Below are 13,073 nucleotides of genomic sequence, written 5' to 3'. Positions count from 1 at the left end.
CTTCCTGATAGATTAGGTTGGTTTTAAAACACTAATATTGGTATAGCATTGGAGGACTGCAAGTCAATAAAAGAAATCTGAAGCAGCACAATTAACAGTATACATATTTATTTAGGAAATTAATTACAAATGGCAGAATATAGATATTATGTTTTCACATATTTTACCTGTTTCAATAAATTAAAGAGAATTCTGCTGATATAAGTAAATGAGATTCATGCTGTTTGTGTGCCAATAGTGAAATTTTTGGAAGGCAATAGAGTCAAGGAAACCAACAACCTATTATGGTTAGCTATAAAAATTCCATTCAGCGTTAGAGAATCATTTTAAAGAGAATTATATATTATATGCATGTATGAAAATGCCATAATGAAGTCCAATATTTTATAAAATTACTATAAAATGTTTAAATACAAAAATTAAAATTAAAAAGAAAATTAAAAGCTAAATTGAAGTATCAAGTGAAATATTTATAAACTAACAATCATATTCTGGATTTTTATGATTGGAAAATTCCAAAAAGGGACCTCAAGGATTACACATGAAATGTTCGCTTGTGGTTGAGAGAGAACGGTTTCAAGAATTAGATGAGTTTCATAGAAGTCATTCATGGGACCTTAAAATGCTTTCTTTTTTCATAAATATAATGGCACTCAGTCAAATAGATAAATGTCAAAAATACTAAAAAGTAACAAATTTTTCAAAATAACCGTGTAAGTCAATGAATAATGTATTCATAAAATTTACTGGGTCTTGGAGCAACCATTTCCTCATTTTTAATAGAGGAAACAATACATATTTCATATAGAAAAGTTAGAAGCATCCTAATTAGCCAATGCATTTGTAGACTGAGCAGAAAGTCAGGCTTATTGAAAGTGCTCAACAAATATTAACCCAATGATGAGTTCAAAGCCTCAACCTGCTATTTCTTTTCTTTATAAAATTTTAAAATGTTTTGCTTCAAAAGGAATTATAAACAAAATTAAATACAAACCACAGACTTGGATAAAATATCTACAAAATACATATTTAGTATATTTTAAGTAAGGAATACAGTTAGAGAAACTGTCACAGAATTGATGAATAAAGTTTAATCAACAATGAGATTTGTTGGTATAAATATAAAATAATATAAGTAAATTATCTACATAAAGGGCCCCAAATGTCTTTACTGTCCATAATTACTCTATACAGTGCTTTGATGTAGCGATTACTTTATATGTAATGATTAATTTTTTTTTTTTTTTTTGGTACTGGGGATTGAACTCAGTCCTTGCACCTGCTCAGCAGGTGGAGAAACCACTGAGCTAAATCCCCTGCCCGGAATGATTAAATTTTAATTTTAAAATCTCTAGAAAATAAACCACTCTATCAGTTTGATAATTATTGAAGTAACTGTTTTCCCAAAAAGAAAAAAAAATAGGTGAAACTATTAATATTACATCATAGAATGGTGAGGTGGATTTTTCTTACAGCATGCATATTCGTATGTAAAATTTCTTTTTTTCATGCTGTGAAGACACATTGCCTTAAAGTGATGAGAACTTTATAAGGACTTTTGTGTTCTGAAACTCTGGAAACACAAACATCTGCTCCCCAGGCCTGACCCCATGTCTGCATGTTTAGTACTTGTGTGGTTATTTTGAACTAAGGAAATATTCCCTGAAGTTCAATACTATATAGGGTACTCTGAAAATAATGGAAGGCATGGTGGATAAGCACTTGGCCTTAAAGTCAAAACAGGTGGGTTTGGGCTGGGGTGTGGCTCAGTGGTACAGCAGGTGCATAGTACATATAGATTCCTTATTCTTTCAATTTCAGCCCAAAAATCATCTACCAAAAGTATATAGATTGGGTGAGACTTTCCTGACCTCTCTGTAAATTAGGTCAGGATTGGATCAAATCTCCCTCACTGCAAAAAACAAACAAAAAATTGAGCCTTGCGGTTGGCAGAATAGTGGCCCATTAGATAAACCTACAGTTTTAATCCCCAGATGCTATGATGAATATATTAGCTAACAAAGCAAGAGGGACACTTCAGATGTGATTAGGGTTAAGAATCTTGAAGTAGGGAGATCATGATGAATTATCTGGGTGAGTTGAATCTAATAATATGAGTCCTTAATATTGGAAGAATATGCAGAGGTGAGTAAGAAATGGTCCCATCAGAAGATTGCACACTGGTGCTAAAGATGTCAGCCATTAGGACAGGAAAGGGAACTCCAGAATTTAGGGGAGAACCTCAATTTACAGCCAGCAAGAAGAGGGAGACTTTAGGCTTGCAAACTGAGCATCTGAATTTCCTCAGCAGTACAGTAAGTAAGAAACAGATCCTCTCATAGACCTTCCGGAGCGTGACAGTAACGAAACCTTGCAACTCAGTGAGACCAACTTAGACTTCTGGCCCAAAGCACAAAATGATAAGCTTGCTTTATTTTAAATTTTCTGTTTGCCTCAATAATACTTGCTGGTAGTGCTTGTAGCTGCAACATTTATCTTGAGCTAACTTATGGATTAAAGTCCTAACTTTACATCCAAATTTGCCACCAAATACTACACTTTTATCCTCATTTTCTCATTGCTCTAGTATGCTGATACTCTTTGGAAGCAAAAGAAATTATTTGGCTTTTAGTAGTGGTATTCCCATTTACAAATTATAATTCTCTATTGCTAAAAATTAAAAGAACACTGACTCAACTTTTTTTAAACAGGAAATGGGTTAAACTATAAACCACTAAGTTTACAAAAATTCACCACTGAGGCAAAGGAAAAATATTACAAGCTCAAACCCTGGTCTTCCACTACTTACTGTTTGGCCTCAGAGTGATCTCTGAGATTCAGTCTTCTTATCATAAAATGATGGTAATAACAGTACATACCTGTGGGGTATGAGATAAAATTAGAAGATATAAAAATGCTTCTTTCATATAATGTCTAGCATATAATAAAAGCTTAATTAATATTAATTTTATAATTATATGAAACCAATATTTAAGAACCATGGCTAAAGAAGTCCAATGTTTATAAAAGAATGAGAAGTGATGGATTAAATTATTTTTAAATTAGCCTTACTGAGGTATAATTGAGGTACAAAACACATATTTTAATGTATACTGCTTGATGAGTTTTACGTAGAATTGCACTAGTAATAACATCACTACACTGGAGATAATAGTTAGCAGACATTGAAGTAACCTCTTTATTTTAGACCTTCTTAGAGAATTTATTATATGGAACACACCTTTTGAATTTCCAGAAGGACATATGCTTTGCCTTATTTTCCAAGCTTTACCAAGAAAACTTTATTTTTCAAAGAATCAATTTAAGCCACTAGAACATGTTTTAGTAAATAATGGACTAAAATTTTAGGACTCTCATTGCCATGCACTGAATGTCTGTGACCCACATAAATTCATAATTTGAAACTGTAATCCCCAGTGTACTGACATGCAGATGTAAGGCCATTAGGAGAAAATAAGATTTAGATAAGGCCATGAGAGTTTAGCCTCCATGACAGACATAGTGCCCTTAAAATAAGCAGACACCAGAGCATCCCCCATCTCTCTATCATACGAAAATACAAAAAGAAGGTGATCATCTGCCAACCAGGAACAAGACTTTAACCAGACCTCAAATCTGCTAGAACCTAATCTCAGATCTCTCAGCCTCTGACACAGTGAGAAATTAATGATTTGTGGTTTAAAACACTCAATCTATGATACTTTCTTACAGCAACCCAAACTGACTAAAACACATAACATGCAAGGATTCTCTAGAAAATGTAATAAAGCCATTAAGTATTTATTTTATTGATAGAGGAATATCAAGACTTTAATAAATTAGAAGTAGAATTAATTCTCTATGTTGATGAAAACATTTGGCTGGAATTTTCATTACAGTTAAAAAGGACAGTAGTTATTCTAAACACATTAATCACTGCAATAGAGGGTAAAAATGTTATACTTGGCTAGTTCATGGATCGGGATAGTATAGAGATTGCCCTGTTGTTCAGCTCAGGAACTATAGGAGGAAGATTTCATTCCCAAAATTAACTAAGACTTAAGGATACAGGTGATGTCAAAAGCCTTTGAAAAGTGATGTCCTACAGTACAAAATGTTTTCTTTCAAAGTACTTTTATGATATAAATTAGGTTACATGCATTTGAAAGCCGCTGAAGAAAAAGACTCTAGTGCAATTTTTCCTCAGTGCAAAATCAGTATCTTTTCCCTGAAATAAACAAATATGTATTTCTAGAGTCAGGCTAATCCCTGGAATGGCCAAGTTTTAGCTTATGACAATGGGAAAATAATTGGTATCACTCAGCCTCAATTCGTGCATTTATGAGCTAGAGAAGCATATCATCCTGTAGAGTCCAGTAAAAATGAAGTGAGACCTGCATGGTAAACACAGTGAACTGGCCTGATAGAACATCTATTACAGTTCAAAACATGAAAACAGTGAATAAAATACAAGATAACAATGACAAAAATTAAACACACATAGCTAAATTAGAAACCTATAAATATAAATTGCCATGTAACAAAAATAAAAATGCCAAGTGAGAACAGTAAAACAAAAAATGAATCAGAAGACCATGATTGCATTTGAACCAAAAACTATGCCTTAGCATCTTATTGGTTTTCAGGAACAGAATACAAGGCCTCCAGGTCATTCCAAAAAAGGTATTGCATTCAAAATAATTGCAACAAAACAATAGGACAAGGAATTGTCACTCTGTGAAATAAAAACCAAAAAGAAAAAAAATGATCCCACTACCTTAAGAAGGGACAAAAAGTGTGTTAGATTTACAAAGTAGCTTATCAAGGGCTGTTGGAAAAAGGACCATCTGGGGAAGAATAGAACAACATATCAGGGCAACACAAGGAGCCACATTTACAATGTCCCACTCAATAGTAACAAGGGAACAGCAGAACTGATCCAAATCTGATGAAAAGTGGAAGGACTTTACCTTCCACAGTTAGACTAGAAACTTGCCTGGTAGTGGACTTGCTTTGATTATTGCCAGTGTTATCCCTATAGAAAACAAAACCATAGAAAATAAATTTTAAAATAAATAACATACATGAGGAAATGAGTCAGAGTGGTTGAGCAATGAGCAAATCAACAATCTTCAAAAGTTACACCCCAGGAAGTACTGATTAAAACCAAAAGAATCAGAAAAAATTTATGAATATGTATTTGAAAAATATTCATTATATAAAGATAAGAGGAGAAAAAAGAGTAAAAAGAGTGAAAGCAAAAATTAAATTTACAAATAAACCAAATAAATACACATATATAAATATACATATACACATGTATGGAAATGAACAAAAACAACTGTATATGAATATTTGAAACAGTGGACTAGACAGAGTTGAAGACAAATAAATGAACAAGATGATAGTTTTCCAAAATCACACGTTATTGTGCACATTGATGGGATATAAGTGGAATCAAGTGATATGAAGATGAGTAAAAACACACACACAAACACACACACACCCATAATGACAGGTAATTTCAGAAGACTCTGAGATTATGATATTTCTAAGCAGACTATTGAAGGTGTGGTCTGATTGCTTCAAGCTTATTATAGAAAAATAGATGTGGAAAGAAAGAAATTGAGGGAAGATTTATTAAGATAAAAGAGACCAGAACTTGATTTAAGAATTTCTCAGCCTAATCAGATTGCAAGAAAACCTAGTATTAGGAGATTCATTGTCTGGAGTGCACGCTTTATAAAAAAATAAAATAAAATAAAATTATATTAGTGTCTCAAAGGACCCAAAATCAGAGTATGCAGCCACAAAGAGGACTTTTCAGAGATTAGGCTTGACCCATGGATTCCTTCAGCCATCTCAGCAGATACTAGGAATAGAGTTGAAATTATCCAAGAGACATCTGTGGAGGATCCTCGTTTAACTGGATGAATCTCTGTGCCAGACACGAAAGATCCGAAGGCACTGGAGAATCCCATCAACTGAAAACTGGATAAAGAAGATGTGGGGTTTTTTTTAATATAAAATGGAGTACTATTCAGCAATAAAGAATGAGAAAGAGACATTTATAGCTAAATGGATGCATATTGAGGCCATACTCTTAAGTGAAACAAGTAGGACACACATGTAAATAGCGAATAGTTTCTCTAGTATGAGAAACTGAAAGTGTAAATAAGGATTAAAATGAATAATTCATAATTTGAAATAGGAAAATGTCCAGAGGTGTAGGGGTGGTGGGAGGGGAAGGGGAAAGGGAAGAAGGGAAAGGAAAAACTATGATAAAAGAAAAAAATGGAAAAGTAATTTATGTAAATAGGGAAGGGTGGAAGGGGTGAAGGGCGCACAGGCAATGGGGGAAAAAATAAGAACTAAGATGCATCATGTACAGGTACAAGAACCCAATGATACATGTAAACATATTGTATACCTAAAATGTACCAATAAAAGAATTTAAAAAAAAAGAAAGAAACACTGTGATCTTGGAACTAAATGGACAGAGTGAGGATACAATAAACGAAGACTACCAGAGCCCCCCAAAATCTACAGGCAGAAAAAGACTGATGAAACTACCCAGCTGACCCCAGGTGTTGCACTTCATGGAAAAGGAAAGATGACTCCCATACTAAAATAGTGAGTCACTTATTCTCAGACCTTAAAACCTAATGGGAATTTCACCTCTGGATTTCAAAATTATTTTAGAAAGAGTGACAAGGTTATTCTGCCCATTCTCCCCTTTGGAATGTCCAAAACTGTTTTCCTCTGCCTATCTGATTATTATATTTTGAAGAAAGATTAACTTGTCCACTTTTACAGATTCACAGAGCAAATTTGCCTCAGTGTTGACAATAGAGTATCACACACATCTAATTTAGACATTTAAATGTTGGAATATAGGATGGATGATATGTAGATAATAACTTGAAATTTGAGTGGATGATTAATGGGTTGAGAATGTTGAAGTGTGTTGGGGTAGGATAAATATATTTTATATGTGAGGTTGCTATGAATCTAAGCTCATTGACACAGTTTAACAATTATTGCTATGAAGTTGTCTATTTTTTTTTTTTGTACCAGGGATCGAACTCGGGTCCTTGCGCTTGTGGAGCAGGTGGTGGAACCACTGAGCCAAATCCCTGGCCTGCAGTTATCTATTAAAACAGATTTGTGAGGGCTGGGGATGTACACCAGTGCCATGCCTGCCTGGCAAGCACAAGGTCCTGCGTTCCATCCCTGGTACCAGAAAATAAAACAACAAACCAGATTTGCATTTGTACTGTCCTTTATAAAACAAATGCATGTATAATACTAGTTCTGTTTTTACACTACCTTTGTGTATATATCCTTTTCCATAGTTCTTTAAATATATTTGAATATTTATACATTTAAACAGCTTATTTTAAATCCTCTATTAAGTCCAAAATCTGGCCCTCCTCAGGAGAATTTTCTTCTAGCTACATTTTCCCCACGCATATAGACAATATTTTTGTTTCTTCTTATGTTTTATATTTTTCTTTGTTCCAAACAAAGATATTTGTAACTATTGTAAAACTCCTGCATTCCCACTCTATGAATGACCACCTAAGAACAAACATAATTTTGCAGGGCAAAATATTGGTTTTGCATGAGGGATGACTTTTTAGTGGAGCTCCAAAAGAGGTCTGATCTTTTAGTTTCTACAATCCTTCCAGCTATTGCCTACCACACTATTAAACTGAAGAGACATGAAAAAGAGAATGTTCCTAAATGGAACATAACAAACCCTATTTTCTTTAAAAGTTTGGTAGTTTTACTTCGATAGATGATTTTCTCCAGTGCATTCTGCGGCTTTGTCATAGTTCTGAAGTGATTGATTTCAGTTTGTTTGTTTTAAAAGGGGGAATGATACCATCAATGCTGTCTTTTTTATGAGTTGATCCTTCCCTTATTAACAACTGCTTTAAATTGTATATATAGCCCATTATATTATTAGTCATTGTACAATGTCTATAAACTGGAAAATCTAGCTGAATCTGAGGCTGATATTTTTGGAAAGCCTATCCTGATTTAGAAGGAAGAAGGACAAATGGAAAATCTAAATAGTATAGTTAACCAGGAAGAAGCAAAGATACATAGACAGAATTTCCTGCCATTTATTGGCATGCAGTTAAACTTCATTAAAAAAAGAAATGAATAGGCCTTAAAAGGGATATTATATGCTAATCTTCAATAAGATTTATCAAATGGCGGAGCCAGCAGCCTCTTCTGGATCTTAACTTACTTTTCAATTTTACAATTCATAAGATACTCACTAAGGCATGACACAAGTTTGGAGTTCAAGCACAGTGCATTTTATGTTTCAAGATCCATTAAAAGTAATAATTTGTAATATCTTCAATAGGAAAGTATGCTTTAAAAATACTTCAAAGAGGGAACAGGACCCCTTAATCCAATTTTATGTGAGCATAATCTCATTTTCATCTGTGGCTGCTTCTCTCCCACATTACCATTGAACTTGGAATACTAAACACAAGGAGCAGTGCCCCTGCTGTCAGTGGTTCTTCTCCACGAGTATGAAATACTGATTTGGCTTTCTCCCAGTGAGGCTGTAGTAAATCTCACTCTCTGGGCAGAAATGGAGGAGACTTTGATCATGCACTCATCCTGCTCTGTGTCACATCCCTCTATCATTTTCTTCAATTACTTAAAGTTCAGAGTATGAGCATGTCTGTTAGACAAGATCCATTCATTTAGGATTGTTACCTTAGTGACATCTTTCCTCCTTCAAAAGTAGAATTCTAATGCACATAGTCAGTGCCAGAGTGATGAGTTTGGAAACGTAATGATCAGGGTTGCAAGTTCTGCCCTGCTCTGCACATTCCTGGGTCTCTGAACTTGGGTCTCACTCCTCCAAAGCTTCACTGTTCTCATTCATAAACTGTTTCTTTTACATGACTTTTATTAGATTATTAAATGAGATGATATATGGTTGAAAGTACTACTAAATACATCACTCAATACAAATAGAAAGTCTTGTGCATACTGAATTAGCACAATTTCATTAGAAATATTTTGATAAAATGAACTCGATCTTTGCATTCATATTTAATATACTGTACAGACTTGTTTCAGACAATAAGATTTTCTGATTATCTGTACTCTTACTTCTCATTATTGCTTCATTTATTTGCTATTTATTTAAGTCATTAAAACAAAATTGCACAAAATATTACACACAGTTTGTAGAAATTCAAATGTAAGAACAATGTACAATAAATTCCACAAAGTCAGGTTAGCTTATCGAAGAATACAGTGAAGTTTCACTGGATCCCACTTTTCCCCAGTCTTGTTTGGAAAAAGAGACACATGAAAAAATTGACATTAGCATACATGGGTTTTATCCACAATCCTTTTTTAAAAAATGAAAATATTACACTAATGTTCTAGTTGATAAATTAATGAAAGGTAGACAAAGAAATGGCTTTTACAGTTTATAAATCAATGCATATCAAAGAACTAGCAAAAAAACAAACAAGTGAAAGAAAAATGTGTCATATTCGTGTCAATTTTTCTGTGATCTTCTATCTATTTGGCAAGATGTGGAAAGATGACACTACCACATTCCTTTAAAGTCATATACATTCTAAAGAAATATGTCTAAATCATGAACTTCTTAAGTTGACCTTTAATTCCTGAAATTAAATATGGAGCTTCTATGAATTTCCGCATGCTCTTCAGCATGACAGTAATATAATGTCAATTCAAGATAATAGAGATATCACCCAGATCTCTCTCCTTCATGAAGTCCCTTTATTCTCTACTCTCCCCTACCCCGTCACACTCCAGGACTCCAATCCCCTTCCTCTGTAGTTGTTTTGTTTTATTATCTTATATCTCAAAACTTTATCTTAATCTTCTACCTTTTGTTGCAATTACCTGTGAGAATGTTTTACCTTCCCTAGTTTCTTGCAATCTCCAGAGGGCAGGTTGCATACCTGATTCATTTTCCAGGACATCTTATATATACATGGTGCATTACATACCAACATAATTCTCCCTCTTATGACTGTTGGAACATTGCCTAGAACATAAAAGGTGCTCAATAAATATTGAATCCAATTATCGATTGCATTATGTCAGGTTAAATTGAAGAAAATGCATATGTAAACGAATGATGTACTTGTTAGTCCTATTAACAAATTTGAAGATTGGAATAATGACTTCGGATTTCTAAATATCTATATTTTCCAGACAAGAGACAAAGAAGAAAATTTTAAGACTTTTTAAAAATTCCAGATACAAAGTAAACATGCAAAACTATCTGATAAACTTAAAATGAAAATAATAAGATATTTGAAAAATCATTACCTTGACAGGAGATTAGATTTGTTTGTTTGTTTGTTTGTTTGTAAAATTTAAATCTATGGACAAAATCTGAGGTCCTACATCATTTATATACATACTGGTGGAAAGTAGAGGAAATTAGTTAAATAAGAATATTGTTGAGCCCTCAAAGACAGCCAGGAGCTCTCTGACAAATTAAAGGCAGTACTTTTTCTCAGTTACTTTCAGAGAGAATGAAAATTGCACTTTAGCGGACTCTCAGCACTTCACTTCCTCAGTTTGGGTTATCATAGAATAACTGGGAAATTCCTTAAAGTAAAGTAACTTCCTTGCTGTGTATTTTGTGCTCCATAAGTCTGCTGCACTAAAGAAAGATCATAATTTCTAATGGAAGCTTTTCTACTCAAAATTGGGTTCCTCTATTTATTAAATTAGCAATTGTTCTGATTCCTTCACTGCATCTCATAAGAAATGTGACTGGTATTATTGTTTAATCTTCATAGAGATCATAGTGTCTGTCCCTTAAGTTTGAATGTCTACTCTTTGTAGCTACCATACTGACCAACATTAACTTCCCAGTGAGCATCAGGTCATCTGTCTTATGTGTATCTGTGCAATAACTGGTGAGTATAATGAAGTTCAGAGCCCCAGCAGGATGAGAAGGATGTTCCACACAAGAGAGTGGATGATACCAGCAATGAGAAATGGATTACATGGCAAAGCATTAGTCAAGTAAGTATGTAACTGAAGCAAAATTAGAGTCAGGTTTATGACTATTGAAGAAGGAATTTACAAATATGAAAAAATTGGAATAATTCCTGTAATATTAGATTGAGATTGGAATTAGGAGAAGTATAAATGGCCAATAAATATATGAAAGAAAGTTCAACATCTCTGGTCATTAGAGAAATGCAAATTAAACAACACTGAGATCCCATCTTACTCCAGAAAGAATGGCTATCATCAAAAAATCAAATTGTAACAAATGCTGGCAGAGCTGCAGGGAGAAAGGAACCCTTCTATATTGCTGGTGGAAATGTAAACTAGTACAACCACTATGTAAAATAGTATGGGAATTCCTTACGAAACTAAAACTAGGTATTTCATTTGACCTACCTATTCCCTTTCTAGGTATCTTCCTGAAAGAATTAAAGACATTATATTATACTGATCCATGCATACATACCCATGTTTATAGCAGCACAATTCATAAGAGCGAAATCTTAAAAGTGGCCTATATGTCCATCAACAGATGAATAGATAAAGAAAATGGATATTTATACACAAACATGGGCACTACTCTGACATAAAGAAAGATAAACTTGAGTATTTGTAGGAAAATGGATATACATTGAGACCATAATATTAAATGAAATAAATAAAACACACAAGTTTAAATATTACATGTTTTTTCTTATATGAGAAACATGAAAAACAAAGAGCAATATAAAAGGTAGATAATAGGAAATAGGGAGATAGATTTACTCAAATGGAAAAAGGACAAAGAGATGGAGGGAGGGGGAGGGAAGTGAGAGGAAGGGGATGAAAAAAGAATCCAGCTGTGTTGTGGCCATCTGGAACTCCTCATGCGGAATCTGATCATTATGTACGGCAAACACATACTAATAAAGAATAAAAATTGAAGGGAAATGAAAGAATAGTGACACCCTAATAGCAATGAGTACATCTTGCATCAAGCTTTTAATTTTTAAATTTTAGTTTCTGCTAAAAAGGAATTGAAGATGCTTGGAGAAAAGGCTGATTCATAGACTGGGGCAAGCAAGGATGGGCTGTGTGTAGAAAAATCTTGCTGTGCCAGAAGGTTAAAAAACATTCAAAGAGTATAACATAATCCATTGAAGCAAATGGTTATTGTGGAGCAAGTACAATATAAAGAAGTTGTGGTTTATATCACAGATAAAGCTAAATGAATGAATAAATCAAAGTCTTTTTAAGGCTTGTTTTGTGTTGTCAAGAGTAAAGCTTTTATTAAATCTATTAATTGTATGTATTAATAGGGTTCAGTGTGATATTTCCATACATACAGACAGCATGTGTTGATCAACCCCAACCATTATTTTTCCTTTGCCAGAGCTCCTATTAATACCTTTCCAATTTCTAGTAATCACCATTCTACTTTCAGGTTGACGTTATTAAGTATCTACATGTGAGAGAGACATGTAGTACTTCCCTTTCTGTGCCTAATTTATTTATCAAAATACCCTCCATTCCCATGCATTTTGTCACAAATGAGGATGTTTCATTATTCCTTATTTCTAAATAATATTCTGTTGCTTGTGGGGGTTTTTGTGTGTGTTTCCTTTATCTATCCATCTGTTGATAGGTACTCTGGGTGATTCCATATCTCAGCCCTAGTGAATAAAGAGAGCCACGATGAACATGCACATGTAGTTATCTCCTTGATATCTTAATTTCATTTCTTTCTGATATATATAAATTTGATAAAAATAAGATGATTGCATAGTTTTAAGAAACTTCCCACAAAATTATTCCCAATGACAATGGGGAAAAATAGTAATTTCAAAATGAAAAGGCCTGAAAGACCCCATCTTAATGAAATGATAAAAGTGAACATTATCAATAATAACATAAATTAAAATTGTGCACTTCCTGACCAAATGCCACGCAATGTCAATTCTGTGATAGTCCTGCCAAGGCAATATAATATAACTCTAATCATAAGAAGACCTCAGACAAACCCAATTTGAGAGACATTCTACTAATTAATT

At 33.6% G+C, this 13,073-nt stretch overlaps 1 long non-coding RNA gene across 1 annotated transcript in view; it reads right to left on the bottom strand.

The window, feature by feature from the left end:
• LOC147829800 (uncharacterized) overlaps positions 1-13,073 on the bottom strand; it is a 51,690-nt gene that overhangs the window by 16,571 nt on the left and 22,046 nt on the right. Inside the window, exon 2 of the long non-coding RNA XR_015448544.1 lies at positions 2,810-2,879. This is a non-coding gene — a long non-coding RNA (uncharacterized LOC147829800). The remainder of the gene's footprint in view (positions 1-2,809; positions 2,880-13,073) is intronic.

This window comes from Heterocephalus glaber, unplaced genomic scaffold, assembly GCF_053883595.1.
Source record: "Heterocephalus glaber isolate CG9 unplaced genomic scaffold, H.glaber_assembly_v1.0 deba00000470, whole genome shotgun sequence".
In the NCBI taxonomy this organism is placed as follows: Eukaryota; Metazoa; Chordata; class Mammalia; order Rodentia; family Bathyergidae; genus Heterocephalus; species Heterocephalus glaber.
This window is presented reverse-complemented; position numbering and strand designations above follow the sequence as displayed.